Here is a 19,263-nt window from a genome sequence, read left to right on the forward strand (position 1 = left end):
TCGAGGGATTGGAGACGAATTTGGTGTAGAAGGGAAAGATGGGGAAGACAAGACGTAGTGCCGAATTTGTAAAGGTGTAAATTGTTGTAAATATGGGGTCAGGGCAAGGGTAGTGTAGGTGACAGGGGGGGTGACGTACGGTAGGGATGAGTTTTTCTCACTTCGCTCTCCGTACGCACTTCACCCTGCATTGCCTTTATTGACGTGTACCCTTGTGACCTTACCCCTCGCTCATTTGTCTTCCCCCCTTTTGTCTCCCACTTGAGGACCTGTGCGCCATTGGGCGCCGAGGGGAGCGTGCGTGAGGTGGCCATTGTGCGCACGAGATTCTCAGAACCAGCATGCATTGCGTTGATGTACCACTTTATGGACCGCTGTTCTGCGGCCAAGTACCACTTGATGGACCCCAGGTTCTGGGGCAGGGCACCTCTGTTGGAGACCGGCCATAGTGGCCAGGGAATCTGCTTGCGGACCTCGGTAAGGTGGCACCTATGCCAAACAGGTGGACCACCCTTAGTTGGCCCCTGAGGCCCTAAATAAAAATGAACACAAGTTGTGCTTTTCATTATTTCCAAGTAGGCCGCATGAAGCCAGAAGACGTCGGGAAGAACATCGGCCCAGCAGAAAAAGAGAAGACCACCACCAGTTGTTTTGTTGTGTTTATTATGAACAGTGATGACTGTGCACCGAGCGATGCTTTTGGTGTTTTGTGGTGCTTTTGGTGCTTTTGGATCTTTGTGGTGCTTTTGGGTGCTTTGGTGGTATTGGTACTGGTGCATCGATGCAATGCGTGCTGTCTCCTCCCTCCCAACAGGAATTTCTTTTTCTTGTTCCCTAAAAAAAAAGAAAAAGAAAAAGAAAACACAGGTCCTGGGTTGCGTTGTAAATAAGAAATAACGTCACTGTAAATAATGCTCCCCACCGTAAATGTATAGTTTGAGAACAATTCAGTAATTCGGTTAGCTGTGGGCTTGAGTCTGTTAGACAGGGTGCAATGCAATAGGGGGACATACTTATTTGTGTTTTAAAATCGTCACACTCAGGGTCAGGTTAAAAGTAGAGGGAACGACACCTACGTGTCACACTAAATTAAAGTTGTAGGCCCGGGCGCAACCTGAAGAAAGGAGGGTGCAGTGAAACGAATTTGGAAAGTGTAAAGAATGTGAGAACTGGTTTGCTGTGGTTTAACTGACCCTCGTAGAGTAAATAAGGTCGAAGGACGTCCCCCTAGTTAATTCCATGAAACTTACACACAGGCCACGATATATCTTTTTAAATAGCTTATTTCCTTATTCTATGTTGGCTAAATATGTGTTTCCCACTAGATTGACTCTGCATTGTATCAAACGAAATAAGCGTAGGCCCCTTTCAATTTCCCCAATCATCTCCGCTCTCCAAAGTTCCTTTCAAAAGCGGTGCGAGTGGTGTTCAATCCCGCAAGCCGCCATTGCCCATGTGCTAATCTCGGAGAAGAGGGGGGTAGGAGCCGCCAACTCACAGGCGTGGCACGTCGTCATGATCAAAGGGGGAATCGGACAGCCCTAACAGCCAACCAGCACCGCGGTGAGCGACCCGGTAGGCGTGCCCTCGCAGCCGGCGGCTTGATTCCGACCCGAGTAATAAAAGCGACTGGAAGGGACTGCTTCGGCAGATGAGAAGAGAGATGAGATGACATGAGAGATGAGCTGTGAGAGGAGAGATGAGCTGTGAGATGAGAGATGAGAGACGCTCCAAAAAGGAGAGGTACTTGGAGATGGAACAAGCTTTGGAGAGACGCGCTGAGAGGAGGGAGACGGCTCCACCAGAAGGAGAAGAGCAGGTGTGACCGAGCCAGCGCGTGACGTCCACAGCATCAGCAGCGTCGACGCGACCGAGGGTTTTCCCGCCAAAAACGCGAAGAGTGGGAGCTGCTACCTCCAGCCCTGCCGGTTGCAGGGACCGGACCCTGCCTCCCTCTCCAGCAACCCACCTCCGCCATTCCTGCCTGCAATTTCCCCCGTGTAAATGCGAACGTCGTCTGTCTTAATCGTTGTCCTGGGGTTAAGTAAATTGAATAGTATAAGCTAACGATTCACTGTGTGACTGCTCCTTCCATCCATTGCTTGTAAATAACTTTGATCGCTCCTTCGTTTTGCTTGTGTGTATAATAAATCCTGTTATTCCTCCGTACTCTGTCTTCTTCTCTCTTCCTTCTCTTTCGGTCGCTTTAGAGGTTTCCAAATTGAATATCTGTGGCGCGATCTGGTCAACGTTGGGGGAGTCGGGCCAATCGGGGATCCTGTAACGGTCGCGGTTGACCATCCGCTCGGCCCAAAGTAACATCTTGTCCGCGACCCGTAACAATATTTACCTCAGCGCATTTCAGCGAAGTACCCGCTAATCTCAGCCGGTTCCAGAGCAGCTCGCTGATTCGCTCAGAGCGATCACGTGATGTTCCATTCCCGCCACCAGACTGAATCGCTCAGAGCGATCACGTGATGTTCCATACCGTCACAAGTTTTTTCACCTTTTATGCGATCGTGTTTTGTATCGATTTTGTGCGATATGAATTAAATGTCTTTGAAACAGCTGTGAAACGTCTTTCCACAACCCTTCCGTAACCGATTGGAGCAGTTTATTGCCGCACAAAACGAGATCCGCGAAGCGAGTTGGTCGAGTCGTGCTGACCAAGATGGCGACACGGCGGCTTCACTTTTCACAGAGTATGAGCGTTCTATATATTTTCAATTCAGTGCGCCCGTGATTTGTGGCATAGACATGACCATTGGGCCTTCACGGTGTAATTTGTGCGAGGCTTTTGTCCGAGTGAGCTTGAGTCGAGAGGGCGAATGTACGGGTTGGGAATGTACGGGTCTCCCTTCCCCCGCCTGGCAACGCCGGTACTGGAGGACGTCACAGGATCGGTGAGTCTCCAAAATCCGCTTCATACTGTTGCGAATATGCAGGACTTTGTCCGATTGTTGTGCTGCTCTCCGACCATGAGAACTGCAACGTCAATGTTGACTGGCCATCCCCTTCCCTCCCCCTTCCCCCTCCGTCCCCCCTTCCCTTCCCCCTCCACCCTACCCCTCCCCTTCTCCCCTCCCCCCTCCCACCTTCCACCCCCTCTCCCTCCCACCTCCCATCCCTCACCCTCCCATCACTCACCCATCCCTCACCCAGATCCGTAACAATATCATTCCTGTGATGGTACCATCAGCTTTGTACAATATAACTCACTGTGCTCCAGGTGAGCGAAAAGAACATTCCCAATGTCTCGATCCCAGCATCAAGCCAAAGTCGATCCATGCCCAAGTGATCATCAGAACGATGTCTTATCGAGACCAGAATCCCGTTCGGTTGACAGACACACTGTCAAAGATGGGCAAAGGTATCCTCAAGAGGCGACTGGGAAATCACACCTTCGGGTATGGACGTTCAACGGCTCCCAATCGGCGAACCGCAAATTCCCACTCAAAATCCACGTTACACACACACACCAGGTTAACGTCTGGATGCGGTGAAATGGTTGAAGCGAGGTGAAGAGCCGAGAGCAATGCGAAATCAGGTGCGAGGCAAAAATGGCCAACTGGCCCGTACTCGAGACGTAACGGCACTCCAACGATTCTCTTCGGAATCAACCGCAAAACCTGTCACGCAGGTTTATCTGTCACAGCGATAACAACTCTGTCGCAGGAATCCCTTTCCCAGGAAACCTGGGCCCTGTGCTTCTTCTGGTCTTCATCAATGATCTCTCTGACTCTCTTGAAAATCCTCTCTATCTCTTTGCTGACGACTCTACTCTCTGTCGCTCCATTCCTCATCCCTCAGATCGGCAGTCTGCAGCCTCCTCACTCTCTGCAGACCTGGACAAAATCACAGACTGGGCAAACAAATGGAACATGTCTTTCAATCCTGATAAATCTCACACTCTTACGATGTCTCTCCGAAAAGACCGACTAGAAAACACTCCCATCCACTTTCTGAATAATCCTCTCCAAGAAGTTCTGTCACTCAAGCTTTTGGGTCTCACTATTTGCCATGATCTTTCCTGGGAAAACCACATTTCAAATCTGGCCTCCAAAGCCAGTCGCCGACTGGGCATCCTCCGTCGTGCGAAGTCCTTCCTTGGCACACCTGAGCTCCTCACCACATACAAGGCTTTCATCCGCAGCTCTATGGAATACTGCTCTCCCCTCTGGTCTGGTGCTCCTGCCTCACACCTAGCTCATCTTCACGCTGTTGAAACCAAAGCGTTCAGAATCATTGGAATCTCCCGCGATGAAGCTAACTCCAAGGGCCTTTCACTCACTCACCGCAGGCAGGTTGGTGGTCTTTCCGTTCTACCGACTCCTCTCTGGCCTTGCCCCCCCAGCTCTCTCTGGGCTCTGTCCCCCAAATATTCCTACAGGTCGCACATGATCTGCCTGCAACCCTCTTATGGTTAAACTGCCAAAATCAAGACTTTCTGCTCACCTTCACTCCTCTTTTCTCCTGCCTCTGGAACAAACTCCCTCACTCTCTTCAATCCCACTCCACCCTCCAGGTCTTTAAAACAGCTGTTCACCACCATCTCTTATCCTCCCCCATCCAAAACCTTGATCTTTTCTACCCCCGCTAATTTTGGTCCCTTTGTGTTTTATACCTCTCCCCCCCCCCCCCCCCCCCTTCCCACGCCTCCTGCCCCCAAGCCTTCTCCCTCCCACACTTCTCCCTGCTCTCAAATGTTGTGGTTGTGTGCTTCCCCTTCTCTCCCCATCTTGTCTTCCGCTCCCTCTTTTTGTATATTTTGTTTGTCTGGTTGATTTGTTTGTGAAATAAATGTTAGCTCTTTCACGAGCCCCGATTCATTATACAAACAAACAAACAAACAAACAAACAAACAAAAAAAAAAAAAAAAAACATTGGAGAAGCAATGATGGATTCCATGACTTTGCTGATAATTGCGAGCAGGCTGATTGGTCTGTAGTTGCTGGGATCTGTTTTTGCACCTTTTTTGTGCAAAGCGGTGATGTTGGCAGATTTCCAAGCAGATGGCAGATGACCTTGAGCAAAAGAGAGGGTGAAGAGAACAGAAATAGGGAGTGAAAGAGCGGAAGAACAGGATTTTAGGACCCGTGGGCTGATGCCGTCAGGTTCAGTTGCAGAATCAGAGTCGAGGGTTGACATTTGGATGAAGGAGACAGGTTTGAGAGTTCAATCTTGAGTGTGGAGAGACAGTGCTTCCTGGCACTCCTGAGGGTAGACACAAACTTGTTTCGAGCTTGGTGGAAGGAACTGAGATTGCCTTCAGTTGGATTTCCCTTCCAAGAGGCAAAGGCAAGTTGTTTCAGGGCAACTGCCTCACCACAAGATTTAGTGTACCATGGATGGGAGGAAGGGTAAGACAACTGAAGACGAGATGGGATAAATCTGTGCATGAGAGAGAGCATTGCTTTGGAAGAATTCCCAGGAAGAATTGATGTCAGAGGCAGTAGAGATGGGAGACCAGTCCAGATGATTGATGGCTGCTTGCAGACCGTGCCAGTCGGCCTGAGTGAAATGCCAGACTCGTCGGCGCTGAGGAGGCTCTCTGAGAATGGCCAGAGAGATGTCCACTTTAACAAGCACATAATCAGAAGAACCGATTGGAGCAGAAGAAGAGCAGCAGACATTTGCAGGGAAGTTAGTCATAACCAAGTCCAGAAGAGAAGATACTCCATTGGCTGAGATCCGGGTCGGGAAATTGACAGATTGTGTCAGTCCCAATGAGTCGCAGAAGTCCTTTGCTGAGGTGCCATGGCTGGTGAGAGATGAACCCACACCCAGCCAGCTGGCATGATGACAGTTGAAGTCGCCACATATGAGGAAGAGAGAGTTTGGATGAGTTGATAGAAGTTGGTCCATGTTGTCCGACAGCGAAATGTAAATGGAGTCATCACTGTTTGGAGGACGGTACAGACCACATATGAACAAAAGGTGGGAGCAGAGAGGAAGCCGTAGCCAGAGGTACTCCTGGGGGTGGGGTGGAGAGAGGGCAGTGCAGGGAGAGTGAGGAAGACAGTTTTTGATAAAGATAGCCACCCCACCACCAGGACAAGGCTCAGGTCTATCATACCAGAGGAGGGATTAACCAGGAAGAGATATTAAGGAATCAGAGACATCTTGAAGGAGGAAAGTTTCTGTTAAGCAGATCAAGTCTGGATTGTCAGAAGCAACCTGATGTCCTCCCGATGTCCCTGCTCTCAAATGTTGTGTTTGTGTCCTTCCCCCTCTTCCCCCTCTCTTTTGTGTCCTTCCCCCTCTCTCCCCATCTTGTCTGCCGCTCCCCTTGTTTTTTGTGTTTTGTGTGTCGGTTTGTCTTTTTGTGCGATTAATGTTAGCTCTTTCACGAGCCTCGATCTTGTATACAAAAAAAAAAAAAAAAAAAAAAAACCTGAATGGAGAGATCAATCAGGTTTGAGCGAAGGCCCCGGATGTTTGAGGTCCATACCGTTAATGAGGAGAGAGGGGGCGCATCGGGTGCAGGACAGGGGAGGGGAGGGGTAGGGTCAGATGAAGGGTGAGAGGGGGAGGTAGGAAGAGCAGTTGATAGTGTGTCAGAGATTACAGAAGAGTTACAAGAAAGGGAAGGATGAGGAGGACGAAAGGTTTGATGGTGATGGGATGAGGCACAGTGAGGGGTTGTTTGAGGGGGGGCAGAGGAAAGTAGAAGGTTGGGGGAGGTGGAGGTATGAGATAGAAGGGAGACGAAGTGGGGAGGCAGCTTTGAGAAGGAGGTGGGAGGAGGGAGAATTTGAGAGGGATGGTTGGGGGGGGGGGAGATTTGAAGGGGAGGGGTTGGGGGAGAGAGTTGAATGGGAGGACAAGGGGGGAGTTTAGGAGGGGTAGGGCAAGGGGGGAGTTTTGGAGGGGAGGGGCAAGAGGGGAGATTTGGAGGGAAGGAACAATGGGGGAGATTTGGAGGGGAGGGGCAAGGGGGGAGTTTAGAAGGGGAGGAGCAAGGGGAGAGTTGAGAAAGTGGATGATTCATGAAAGATGAACATTTGTAACAAATTGGGTTTGTTGTGATTTTCAAGTTAGCGATCCGTTTAAGAACGATGGAGGAGGGGTGGAATGAATGAGAATTTAGAGCATGGAGTGATTTGGAATCATAACAGATTGAAATTTTTTTTGAAATGGAATGAGTTGAAGAGGAAATTGAAAGGAGCCTTTTAAATAGGAAGAAAAACAGCGTGTTGTAATATACGACTGAATAAAACATTCCAGGGGAAAGTTTAAACATATTTAAACAGAACCGTGAAGAACAATCTTATATTCACAAAAATACCAATGGGGAGAGGGAGCCTCGAGAGATGACCACGAGTCACTTGAACAGGGCAAAAGGTGGAAGGCAAGGGGAAAATGGGGGTGGGGCGAGACAGCGCACGTGGGCAGAGGAAAAAGCACACGATGGGACAAAAGCACATGAGAAAGGGAAATAAGTTTTTTTTGTTTTTTGGGGGGGGGGCGGTGGGGGTTAAAATGTCAGACAAATAGTAGATGTTCGGTGAAGTTTTGGGGAGAAGGGAAAATCAAAAAACCTAGCAAAACCAGCGAAGGAAGAAACAAACTTCGACGGGGGAAGCCTGAGGCTGCAAGGCCTCACACGCCGCGCGGCAAACAAACTATTAATTTATGATAAACACAGAGATAAACACCGAGAAACATCCAAGAGACACACTATAAGTTCACACGCCGAAAGATAAAATACAGTTACGACAAAATACAATTGTGAACAGACTTTACTTTGAAAACGTGGAGACCGTGTGGAACTTCGAAAATTCATGACGTCGGGTTGTTCCTTTAAAAAACAAGCGTTACGCCTAGGTCCCCCGTCGGTGAAGTGATGCGAGTTGACAAAGTGAAAGACGCAAGGTGGCCATCTTGGATTTTGACGTGGTGACCCAATGTTCAATAGCGTACTTCCTTATGCCCAGATACACCCACACACCAAATTAGAAGTTGGTACTTCGCTTATTTTTCAAGATATTCATCTCACAAGGTTCAGACGTACATGGCGGCGGCCATCTTAGATTTTGATGTGGCGACCCAATTTTAAATAGCGTTCTTCCTTGTGCCGAGATACACCCACACACCAGATTCGAAGTTGGTACTTCACTTATTTTTCAAGATATTCAGCTCACAAGGTTCAGACATACATGGCATCAGACATACATGGCGGCGGCCATCTTGGATTTTGACCTGGGTTGCACCTCCACACCAAATTCGAATGCGGTCCTTCGCTTACGCATTCAGGCACGCCCGCACAGACGGACGGACGGACGGACACACGGACGGAGGGGAAAACCATAGTCCCCCTTTCGCTCCGCGGTGCGACAGGGGACAACAAAAGGGGTGATACTCTTATCTTAGCTTTCAGTGGAATATTTAGTAAAAGCAAAAGGAAAGCAAAGAAGTTATGGACTGATGAGGGAGCAGAGTTCTATAACAAAATATTCATAAAATCTCTTCAGGGGGAGGGTATTAAATTATACAGCACCTTTAATGAAGGGAAGGCAGTTGTTATTGAGCGTTTTAATCGTACTTTGAAAGAGAAACTATGTAAAAAATTCACACAACTCGGTTCTAAACAATGGGTATATTTAATTCAGGATATTGTCGATCATTACAATAATACAATTCATTCATCAACAAAATCAAAACCATCGGAAACATTTACAAAATTAGAATATGAAAAGGAGATTAATTTGAGAAAAGGGCAATTCCACGACGTTACGGAGTGACACTTTGAGTCATTTTTGTGAACTTTGATTGCTCTAGCACAGCGATAAAGCCACCAGTACCTACTCTCTATCTATCATATTGTAAAGGAAGAATTGCACTTTCCAGAGATATTAATGGAGTTCCTGTAAGTTGGACCATTGTCAAGCAATTAACATTCAAAAACTGTGTTACGGAGTGACACTGTCTTTTGTGATTTATTAAACAATAACAACATTTATTGAAAACTCTGCTCTCACAATAGTTATAAAATTGTAATGAAATACTGGGAAGATACACTAATAGTTGTACCTTCAGTACAGGGGTTTCAAAATTCCAGACATGACCTAATTACTCTGAAATAATTACAATAGTCCCGTTACGGAGTGACGTAAAATCCCGTTACGGAGTGACGCGTCAATTTTGAGATTTCTCCCAAAGCAACAAATCATTTCTAGATTACGCCAGACTTTCATTCTGAACCCAACTGACTTGTGCTGGCGTTTCAATAATAATAATAATAATAATTCATTTATTTTGTATAGCGCTTTTCCAGAAGCCCAAAGGCGCTTTGACAGAGTGGAAAACATAATGCATAACAATACATGAAAACAACAATTGCAAAAAGACAAGAATCAAGAAAACAAACAGCAGCGATATACGGCATATATATAAGACAAGAATCAAAAAGACAAGACAAGAATCAATAGGGAAAAATTTAAAGCAAAAGGAGGGAGAAGGAGAAGAGATAGTCAGGGGTTAAATGCTGTGGGTTGAATGTTGAATGCAGCGTTGAACAGGTGGGTCTTTAGTGATGTTTTGAATGTGGTGAGTGAGGAGGAGTCTCTGATGGTGTGAGGTAGTGAGTTCCAGAGGGTGGGAGCAGCGATGGAGAAGGCCCTGTCCCCCCAGGATCTGAATTTGGTCCGGATGGAGGGGGTCAGGAGGTTGGTACCAGCAGAGCGGAGGTTGCGGGTGGGAGTGTGTCTGGAGAGGAGGTCAGCCAGGTAGGATGGGGCCAGGTTATGGAGGGCTTTGTATGTCAAGAGGAGGATTTTGTACTGGATTCTCTGGGGGATGGGGAGCCAGTGAAGCTTGTAAAGGACGGGGGTGATGTGGTCACGGGTCCGGGAATGAGTGAGTAGACGGGCAGCGGAGTTCTGAATGTATTGGAGTTTATTGGTGATTTTTGAGGGTGAACCATAGAGGAGGCTATTGCAGTAGTCCAGACGGGAGGTGATGAAGGCGTGGATGAGGGTTTCTGCAGCCGTGGAGGAGAGGGATGAGCGGAGACGGGCAATGTTTTTCAGGTGAAAGAAGGCTGACTTTGTGATCTGTTTAGTGTATTTGTCGAAGGAAAGGGTTTGGTCAAAGATGACGCCAAGATTCCGGATGTGAGGGGAGGTGGATACTGGGATACCGTCGATGTTGAGGGCAAAGTTATGGGTGGATTTTGTGAGCGTTTTTGGGCCAATGATGATTATTTCAGATTTATCACAGTTAAGCTTGAGGAAGTTGATTTGAAGCCAGGATTTTATTTCAGTGATGCAGTTTGTCAGGATAGAGTGGGTGTCGGTGGAGACGGACTTGGTGGAGATGAAAAGCTGGATGTCATCGGCGAAGCAGTGGAATTGGAGACCATGACGGCGGATTAAGTGACCGAGCGGGGACAGGTAAAGGATGAAGAGGAGGGGGCCAAGAACTGAACCTTGGGGGACACCTTGGGGGAGGGGAGCAGTGGGGGATTTGCAGTTATTGATGGAGATGAACTGGCATCTGTCAGAGAGGTATGATTTAATCCAAGAGAGGGCAGTGCCGGTGACGTTAAAGGTGGATTCAAGTCGGGTGAGGAGGATAGTGTGATCGATGGTGTCAAAGGCAGCGCTGAGGTCGAGGAGGACGAGAATGTTGAGGTTGCCAGCGTCAGAGGAGAGGAGAAGGTCGTTGGTGATTTTGAGGAGAGCAGTTTCAGTACTGTGGTTGGAGCGGAATCCGGATTGGAATGTTTCATACAAGTTATTGGCAGAGAGATGATGTTTGAGTTGAGTGGCTACAGCGCGTTCCAAAACTTTTGACAGAAAGGGTAGGTTGGAGATGGGTCTGAAGTTGTTTAGGGTGTCAGGGTTTAGACCAGGTTTTTTTAGAATGGGGGTAACAGCAGCAATTTTGAGGGAAGGTGGGACGATGCCTGTAGACAGGGAGGAGTTTATTGTTGCAATGATAAGTGGAGAGAGAGCAGGGAGGGAGGCTTTGACAAAGCTGGAGGGGATGGGGTCAAGAGTGCAGGTGGCAGTTTTCATTCCTATGAGGAGTTCAGAGAGGTCAGTAGGAGAGATTGGGGAGAACCGAGACAGGGGATGGCAGGACAAGGGGGGGCAGGTGGTTGGAGGGGGAGCGGGTGCGGCGGTGGTCAAGCTGTTGTAGATGTTGTCAATTTTGCGTTGGAAGAAAGAGAGGAAGGAGATGCAGTTGTCTACTGTGAATGACTGGGTGGTGGTGTTCAGGGGGCGGAGGAGTTTGTTTATTGTCGAGAAGAGTGCTTTTGGGTTTCCGGAGCCAGAGTGGATAATTTGAGAGTAGTAGGCAGAGCGGGCGCGGGAGAGGGCATCTTTGTAGTGTTGTATGTGGTCCTTGTAGGCTTGGAAGTGAACTGTGAGACCCGTTTTATTGCGGAGTCTTTCAAGTTGGCGAGCACGAGTTTTCATCAGGTGGAGTTCAGGGGTAAACCAGGGAGCAGAATGGGTGAAAGAAACTGTTTTGGTTTTTACAGGCGCAAGCTGGTCAAGGCAGGAGGAGAGAGTGTGGTTGTAGTAGTCAGTGAGGTCGGAAGGGGTGTGGAGGTCAATGAAGGGAGAAGTGGACATTTTTTCAGAGAGGGTGGATGAGAATGAGGTAGGTGAAAGAGCGTTTAGCTTACGGAAGTTGATTGTGCGATAATGCCTTGGTGTTGGGGCGGGGATGTTGATGGTCAGAGTGATGGCTAAGTGGTCAGAGAGGGTGAGGTCGGAGCCATAGAGATGGTGCAAATTTAATCCAGTGGAGCAGACAAGGTCCAAAATGTGACCACGGATATGGGTAGGAAAGTCGACATGTTGAGTGAGGTTAAAGCAGGTGAGTAAATCAGTGAAGTCAGTGGTTATTGTGGAGTCAGTGGAGTCCATGTGGATATTGAAATCACCAAGGAGGAGGATTGAGGGGGAGAGGGAACATAGCTGGGTCAGAAAGTAGGAGAAGTCAGACAGGAACGATGGGTGTGGTTTGGGAGGGCGGTAGACGACAGCCATGACTGACTGCGTGTGACCAGAGAGTTTTAAAGCCAGGTGTTCAAATGATGGAGCAGATGAGATGGAGATGAGGTTGGTCTTGATGTCTTGACGGTGGATAACGGCAATTCCACCACCTCGGCCCTCCGAGCGTGGTTTATTGACGTAGGAATATCCATTGGGTGTGGTGAGGTTGAGTGTGTAGTAGTCCAGAGGTTGTTGCCAGGTTTCGGTGAGACAGAGAAAGTCCAGTTTGTTATCCAGGATGTATTCGTTCAGGATGAGGCATTTATTGTTGAGGGACCGGGTGTTGAACAGGGTGAGCTTGATGTTGTTTTGAACAGCAGGGATGAATTCAGGTGATCTAGCCAGGGCTCGTAGGCAAGAGGTGCGATCGTGTGGGTTGCTGTGACCAGGTGCGCTGGGACGAAGAGTGAGAGTGCGCTGAGCCGACCAGAGGACGGGGATGGAGTGACCTGATTGCAAATAAACAAACTTGCGACCGGAGCCACGGTGAATGTACCTGGGTCGTCGGAGGAGTCCATTTGATTTGATGGCAGAGATGCATGATGGGGTGGAGCGGGTATTGAGCAGAAGAAGCCTTGCGGCGGAGTACCTCAGAGCCATGCCAGGCAGGAGCGAAGGGACGAGTACGAGGCCAAGGTCGAGGAGGCAAAGCGGCAAACGCAGCGGCAAACGCAGCGGCAAACGACTGCAGCCGCTAATCAAGACCACAGCGGCAAACAAGGCCACAAGGCCACCGGCAAACAAGGCCACGGCCACAATCAACGGGAGCGGGCCTTTCAAATTCCGTATTCCGTACCATCAAAAGCAGATTCCGTTATCCAGCCGGAGAACACGCGGCACGTGCGGGTGTGAAAAGGCAGGACAGGTGTGAGATGTCAGGTCAGAAAGGTAGAAGCAGACCCTGTACATCCATCCAGTCGGAGAAGCGGCGAATATGCAACGCCAGCGTCCTCTCGCAACCCAACCCGGAAGTCCGGGTTGTTCAACATCTAACACGTTAGAAAATAATAAAAATAAAAATCTGAACTGAGAAAATATACAATAAACATATACAAAAGTCAAGAAATAGACTAAACAAATTGAGAACAATTTACGAGTGGATGACCAGAAACAAAACAAAGTTTGGAATTAATCAGTTGGCCACATCACAAAACTTCACATGACTGCCCTGCAAAAGGTTCCCTTTCCCAAAGGGCATTCAGCAAATACATGATGATTGCGATGGTCGAGGGATGGCTGAAGAAGGAATCTGACGACTTGGTTGGGATCAATCCAGGATTTATCTTCCACCTCTGGGAATGTATATGCCAAGTCAGATAGGCCCGCTTTTCGCAAAAATGATACTTCCAAACAACCATCATCTACTATCTGAGTCACCTGGCCAACAAACAACTTCTTAGATTTTTTTGTGACATACTGCACAGTCACAAAGTCACCAGGGTGCACTTGGGGTTGACTGTCTGACCTGGGGCGCTCAGCAGGTGCTGGACTAGCAGTATTTTGACATTCCATGGATGATACATGGCACTCGAGGTGAAGACTCACCAATTCAAATTCTGCCGCTGTTGAGTACATCGAGGCGCTCACAACATATTTCCTCACAGGTTTCACACTGTGTTTGGTGTGTATTCGGAAGCGACTTCACTAACTGCCAGCGCTCGTCCAATTGCGACTGGCACTTCTGAATGTCTCCTGCTGCGATGAATAAAACTTCGATCTTTTTGCACTGTGCCGCTGCTACGTGGAAGAAGGATTCTGCATCAGATACAGGATCCCCAGCCAGATTTGCCAACCAAACTCTCCTCTTTACCTCACCTCCTATCCCATCAACAGCGCCCTTACCGTGAGATGTCGCAAAGAAATTCCAGGATAATTGAATCATGAACAATTCTTGAAGGAATGTTAGATTGGAAAACAGGAATTTCTGTTTAAATTGACTGGCTGCCCCATCTGAAAAAAAGTCACTCGCCCTAATCCTGGGGTGGCGTGATATTAGTGTGGTGATGATATTGGACAAGAAGGTATGAACAGCATATTTGCCATGCTGGAGGTCATCGCTAACAATAACGAAAGACTCGGTAACATTAACATCAATCCAGGCGCGCACTGTGAATAGAGTGACTTGGACGTGGCTCCAATGAGCACTCTGGATTTCATTCTGTTCTATCGCAGCATAGTTCTCCGCAAAATCGACCTGGACGACAATGCGATCACCATCAACTGCCTTCCTTCTATCTTCAAAGAAGTAGCTCTGCTTCCTCTTGATGAATGAGTGCAAGCTGAAGCATGGAGGTTGTTTGCAATACCTCATGCAGGGCATCCTGAACAGTCCCATCTCTAGCTACTTTTGTGGCCTGCTGCTCAATTGTCTCCCACTGAAACCACTTCAGCAGCAGGTTAGCTGTTTCGTCGTCGACAGAATACACTGTGGCAAACCTGGTATGGATTTTTATTTTTTTATTTTTTAATACTGAATCGAGGCTCGTGAAAGAGCTGACAACCGCGAGGGAAAGACAGCACAGGGGGACCGCGAGGGAAAGACAGCACAGAGGGACCGCGAGGGAAAGACAGCACAGAGGGACCGCGAGGGAAAGACAGCACAGAGGGACCGCGAGGGAAAGACAGCACAGAGGGACCGCGAGGGAAAGACAGTACAGGGGGACCGCGAGGGAAAGACAGCACAGTGGGACCGCGAGGGAAAGACAGCACAGAGGGACCACGAGGGAAAGACAGCACAGAGGGACCGCGAGGGAAAGACAGCACAGGGGGACCGCGAGGGAAAGACAGCACAGGGGGACCGCGAGGGAAAGACAGCACAGAGGGACCGCGAGGGAAAGACAGTACAGTGGGACCGCGAGGGAAAGACAGCACAGAGGGACCACGAGGGAAAGACAGCACAGAGGGACCGCGAGGGAAAGACAGTACAGTTGGGACCGCGAGGGAAAGACAGCACAGAGGGACCCGCGAGGGAAAGACAGCACAGAGGGACCGCGAGGGAAAGACAGCACAGAGGGACCGCGAGGGAAAGACAGCACAGAGGGACCGTGAGGGAAAGACAGCACAGAGGGACCGCGAGGGAAAGACAGCACAGAGGGACCGCGAGGGAAACACAGTACAGAGGGACCGCGAGGGAAAGACAGCACAGAAGGACCGCGAGGGAAAGACAGCACAAAGGGACCGCGAGGGAAAGACAGTACAGTGGGACCGCGAAGGAAAGACAGCACAAAGGGACCGCGAGGGAAAGACAGCACAAAGGGACCGTGAGGTAAAGACAGTACAGTTGGGACCGTGAGGGAAAGACAGTACAGTGGGACCGCGAGGGAAAGACAGTACAGTGGGACCGCGAGGGAAAGACAGCACAGAGGGACCGCGAGGGAAAGACAGCACAGAGGGACCGCGAGGGAAAGACAGCACAGAGGGACCGCGAGGAAAAGACAGCACAGAGGGACAGCGAGGGAAAGACAGCACAAAGGGACCGCGAGGGAAAGACAGTACAGTTGGGACCGCGAGGGAAAGACAGTACAGAGGGACCGCGAGGGAAAGACAGCACAGAGGGACCGCGAGGGAAAGACAGCACAGAGGGACCGTGAGGGAAAGACAGCACAGAGGGACCGCGAGGGAAACACTGCATTCCTGACATTTTCCTGTCATGCAGTTGTCCGAATCCTGATCACATACAATGTTTTCAAGGAATTCACGAAAGTTGGTCGAAAGTCCAGGTACATGAGATGACAAGGCCTCCAATAAGAGGCGCATGTTTTCATGATATCTGCAGAGGCAGACATTGTGCGGAAACTTTGAATTGAGGCACACATTGGCTGGACGAAGTACTGCGAATTTGGATAGCCGATGTTGATGTTTGGATATTTCTCACAAAACAAACTGTATGCCTCTCGTATTGTCATCATTAGGAAACTCTTTTGAACCTTGTCCTTCTGTTTCCCAGTCTTAATGACCACAAAGTCTTTCTTCCCTGGCGACATCCATGAAATATCGGGAGTCAGTGTTTTTGCCCTTCGCCCGACATCTCCGCTGACGTGCACGTTCATTTTCCCTTGCCTTCGCAACATTAGCAGCACGCGCCTCTCTTGCGTTTCACATCCAGCTCCCTGCATTTTTCCTTGTGCCTGTCTCGAAAACGCTTTTGTCGCTCGGCAGCAGTCAATGGCATCCTTTCTGTAATATGAATGCATCGACAAATTATCCATTTGAATTGCACCGTACCCTTCTACGAATCATCTAAAAGATCATGAAATGTGTTGGCCACAAAAACTGACAGTAGAGGTTGTAAGCGGCTTCACTCAGCTTGTCCACTGCAAAGTTGGCGGTCCGCGGTGGCGCGGTGATTTGTCTAGTTTTCCTCTTCGATGCGTATCCGCAGGTGACAACAGAGGTGTAGTTTGTACTCACCGATTGCTGGATGTAAACCGATTTCAAAACCGCTCAAGATGACCACGTGTAAACTTGAAACTCGTCATACGGAAGTAAAATCTGGCACGCAATGAATTCTGGGACAGCTACTCTGTCGCCACCTTTTTTCAGGCTGAGTTATCAATTGTTTGACAGAATGAGTCACTCCGTAACGTTACGGAGTGATGTTTTCTTTTTAATTTATTTTTTGTAGATTTTTTAAAAATGTATAATTATACTGTACAATGATTGGGTGGTATAAGTTCTTAATGACACTGGATTTATTTGGTTTTTCATCCACCAGTTAAAGAGAAAAGTAAACAAATGTCAAATTTTCGTTATGGAGTGACACGTCACGGAGTGACATCCGACTCCTAATTTGAGTGTTAATTAAGCATAGAAGGCCAACTCGTATTTTTTCAATTGGTTTTGAAATAATCTTCATACAGGTATCTTCTGATGGATAGCATTTGTTGACTTCATGCCAATGAATTGAGAGACTAATGAATTAATAGTTCTTTGCATTATCGAGGGCCAATTTTACTGCGCTTTTCAGTAGAATGACTTCATTAATTGCAACGAGTGATGTAAGCCAACAGAGCAAGCTAACTCAGTGATCTTGATATTATCTGAAAGTACATTTTTTCAGCTTTCATTTGGTACATAACATGAACTTTTTCAGTCAAACTTAAAATTTGACCTCCGCGGGCCGTTTATCGTGGAATTGCCCAAAACCTAAGTTCAAAGTTGGTGATATTGTAAGAATATACAGATGGAAAGGACCCCTGAGTTTTTTTTAATTGTTGATGTAATGGATACAGTTACTTGGACTTATAAATTGTATGATTTACATGGAGAAGGGATTTTAGGTTCATTATATATACACAAGAATTGCAGAAGACAAAGTTGCATACAAGTTAAAAGGAATAAAGGTGTAATTAAAGATAGTATAAACTTTGAGAATTATTATAATTGTTTCACATTTGTTACGGATTTATGTGAATTTATGTGAATTACTATTCAGGTCATTGCTTATTAATGTTTATTCTATTAAAGGTTGTTGTGGTTAAATGGTTAGAGGCGCTCTGGATAACAGGAGACCGGAAACGGGATGGTGAACCGGAAGAAAAGAAGAAGACAAGGTCCGGGAGAAGCGGCCATCTTCTCATCGCCCAGCTCCGACGCGAGCGGTGTCGATATTGAGCAGCGTGGGTAACGCTGCGTTTGAAAGCCCCTCTGGCGAGAGGAGTTACCTGTGCGGGGTAATTACCGGTTACACGTCAAGTTGCCGTGGGTTCGTGCATGGAACCAAGTGTCCGGCACAGTTCGCCTCCACATCTACAAGGACGCGTACGGGTCGCACCTTGGGCCTCGCGCGCTTTGCTTTGCCCGCTTTGCTTTGCAAGGAGGTGTGCGCTGCAGCAGCTGTTCCCGGTACGCGACGTGCACGTTTGGAGCACGTCAGCCAGGGGTTCGTTCAACCGCCCGTGTGCGGAGAAGTCGACCTTCCCCTTGGTCTGGAGGGGCCCAGAGACATTGTGAGGGACAGTGACCATTGAGGGGTCGTGAGTGGGGAAAGGGGGGAAATATATGAGATGGCCATCTTAGTAATATTGGTGATTGATTGTTGATGGTTGTTGATTGATTGGGGAATATATTATTGAGTAATCCGGATCCTTGGTGTGGGGTTTCTTATTGACTTGAATTATTGTGTCTTTCATATTGATTGCGCTACGAAAGCGTATAAATCAGAGATCTTTCTGGTGGGGTCCTCCCACGGTCCGGGGGTCACCACGACCAGGTAGTTACCGGGAGGACCACGCAACAGAAATTGGGGGCTCGTCCAATTGAATTCCTGGATCTAAAATTGTATAACATAATAAAATACTAATTTTTATTAATTAAAATTAATTAATTAATTATTAATTGGTAAATTTTTTAGAAATTGTGGTAAAGTCTTGGGTGAAGGTTAACAGGTGTTAACGATAGTCACCATGGCGTTTGTTGCACAGAACTTTGCGGTAACACCTAGTGAGGCAGAGTTCCGAGCGTTACTAAAAGCGGCCCTCTTGAAATTGGCCAAACATTTTAACTTGGAGGTCCGAACTAATTTGAGGAAGGCAGAGTTGCAGACGACGGTGATACAATCTATAGTGGGATTAGGAACATGGGACGAGTTAGCCTGGCAGTGGCTACCCGAAGAACCAGAAGACGTTGAGCTCCGGAAACTGGAGTTGCAATTACGGAGCCAGGAACGGATCAAAGAGGAAAGGAAAGCAGAAGAGAGGAGAGAAGAGAAACAAGCAGAGGAAAGGAGAGTGGAACGAGAACTCCAGGAAAGGTTAAAAGAAGAAGAAAGGAAAGCAGAAAAGGAAAGAGCAGAAGAAGAAAGGAAAGCAGAAAACGAAAGAGCAGAAGAAGAAAGGAAAGCAGAAAAGGAAAGAGCAGAAGAAGAAAGGAAAGCAGAAAAGGAAAGATCAGAAGAGGAAAGGAAAGCAGAAAAGGAAAGAGCAGAAGAAGAAAGGAAAGCGGAAAAGGAAGAGCAGAAGAAGAAAGGAAAGCAGAAGAGAGGAGAGAAGAGAAACAAGCAGAGGAAAGGAGAGTGGAACGAGAACTCCAGGAAAGGTTAGAAGGGAGAAAAGCAGAGGAGAGGAGAGCTGCAAGGGAACTCGAAGCAGAGGAGAGAAAAGCCGAAAGGGAATTAAAGGAACGTGACATGGCGCTTCAGCAAGAAATTAAATTCAAGGAGCTGGATTTAATGAGAGAACGGGGAGAGGTACCACCCTTGCTGACGGAGTCGACACCTAGCCAGAAAACCTGGGATGTGGGCAGACATGTGAGG

General features: G+C 48.1%; 1 protein-coding gene across 3 annotated transcripts in view; it reads right to left on the reverse strand.

Annotated features, from left to right (window-relative positions):
* Nucleotides 1-19,263, reverse strand: part of LOC137421478 (uncharacterized) — a 69,931-nt gene that overhangs the window by 26,830 nt on the left and 23,838 nt on the right. The window contains exon 3 of one of the 3 annotated variants that reach the window (XR_013624575.1): nucleotides 724-834. The exons of the other annotated variants lie outside the window; for them this stretch is intronic. The gene's annotated coding sequence lies outside the window, so the exon portion shown is untranslated. Of the gene's footprint in view, nucleotides 1-723; nucleotides 835-19,263 lie in introns of those variants that run through there. 3 annotated transcript variants of the gene reach the window in all.

Source organism: Myxine glutinosa, chromosome 1, assembly GCF_964187855.1.
Source record: "Myxine glutinosa chromosome 1, kmMyxGlut1.1, whole genome shotgun sequence".
NCBI classification, from domain to species: Eukaryota; Metazoa; Chordata; class Myxini; order Myxiniformes; family Myxinidae; genus Myxine; species Myxine glutinosa.